At 45.0% G+C, this 1,545-nt stretch overlaps 1 pseudogene; it reads right to left on the minus strand.

The window, feature by feature from the left end:
• Positions 1-379: 379 nt before the first annotated feature.
• On the minus strand, positions 380-1,132 carry LOC100354134 (phosphoglycerate mutase 1-like; annotated as a pseudogene).
• Positions 1,133-1,545: the final 413 nt, after the last annotated feature.

Raw genomic sequence — 1,545 nt, forward strand, 5'->3', positions numbered from 1 at the left:
CTGGTTCCTGGGAACACAGCAGGTTCTCCTGCCTCTCCTAATTAGTTCCTCCCTTTCCCTAATCCAGTAGATCTTTAATAAATAGAGTACTAGCAGACATAGGCATTTAGATCTCTCAACTCTGTTGGGTGAGAGGACCCTTCCCTCAGCTTGGACTGATATCCAGTACCCCAGGGTTGCTGCCCTGACTAGATTCTGTGAAAGGAATGATGCAAAAGTCAAAATGACCAAAAGGAAAACAGGAGCTACCGGTGCCAACCTGCAACTACAACCTAAGATATCTACATATGTGGTAAGTGTGACATGTGTAGGGGAGAACTGTAGAGGAATGGGCAGGCAGGAAGGATGGTCCTGGAGATAGTGCTTTTCCCACTTGCCTTCACTTCTTGGTCTTGCCCTGAGTAGCCATAGCTTGCATAGTTTTAGGCATGGTCTCTTCTTCCCCCAGGAACTTCATGGGCTTGATGGGCTTAAAGTTCTTGTCCAATTCATATACTACGTGAATATCAGCCAGCAGGTACAGCTCCACGACAGCCTCTTCAGAGAGACCCTTCAAATGCTTGACAATGCTTTGAAGGCTGTTGCCATGGGATATGGTCAGTAGCCATTTCTCCTCCTTGATCTGGGGCACTATCTCTTCATTTTAAAGGGGTAGAGCTCTGGCTATAGTGTCCTTCTGACTGTCATAGGAGGGCAGCTGATCTTCAGAGAGGTCTGTATACCTGTGATGTTGCTGTTTTAGGGATGATGGGGCTCCATGTGGGGTGGCCAGACATCATAGGAGCATCTCCAGATCCTCTCCTGGGCTCACCATTGCTTGTCAGAAGTTTCTGCTTTATTGAGGCCAGTCAGACCCCATAGTACCACTCGCTGAGGTGCCAAGTCCTTACAACAGGCAGCCACATCTGATCAATTGCATCCAGCATTGTCCAGAGGGTCCAGATGGCTCCTCTGAGCACAGAGGTGAAGCAGATGTCAAATTCATAGCCAGCATCTCGCAGGGCCTGCCTGCAGCACTTTGCCTCCTGGTGGTCCACAAGGCTCAGGTTGGTGTCATACCAGCCACTGAAGTAGTTCTCCATATTCCAGGCATCTCACTCTGCAGGATCAGCACCAGCTTGTACACGGCCATGGTGGTGAGATGGAGATGCAGTGACTCAATGCTCTTATTCTTGAATGCAGCACTTGTCAGGAGGTGGTAAACACATTCTTTGAAATTGCCCACAGATTCTTCCATCTGGGTATCCTTCAGCTGGTTGGTCAAGTCTATTATGCTGAAGGATATAAAATCATATTTGAATTCATTGCTCATATAAACACAGATATTCACACAAATGTTGAGCCAGGTGTGCTTAACAATCTGCTTTTTTAAACTTAGTAATTAGGGTTTACAATAGCAGCTATGAATATAAAGAACAGTTTACATTTTAGGAACACATTAATTGAACTTTAATTTTGTAATTCAAAGGAATTATTTATACACTCAATAAATTACAGTGTTTGACACAATAAATGTTGTGATTCAATTCTGAGGATGCAAAATTT

This window comes from Oryctolagus cuniculus, chromosome X (genome assembly GCF_964237555.1).
Source record: "Oryctolagus cuniculus chromosome X, mOryCun1.1, whole genome shotgun sequence".
In the NCBI taxonomy this organism is placed as follows: domain Eukaryota; kingdom Metazoa; phylum Chordata; class Mammalia; order Lagomorpha; family Leporidae; genus Oryctolagus; species Oryctolagus cuniculus.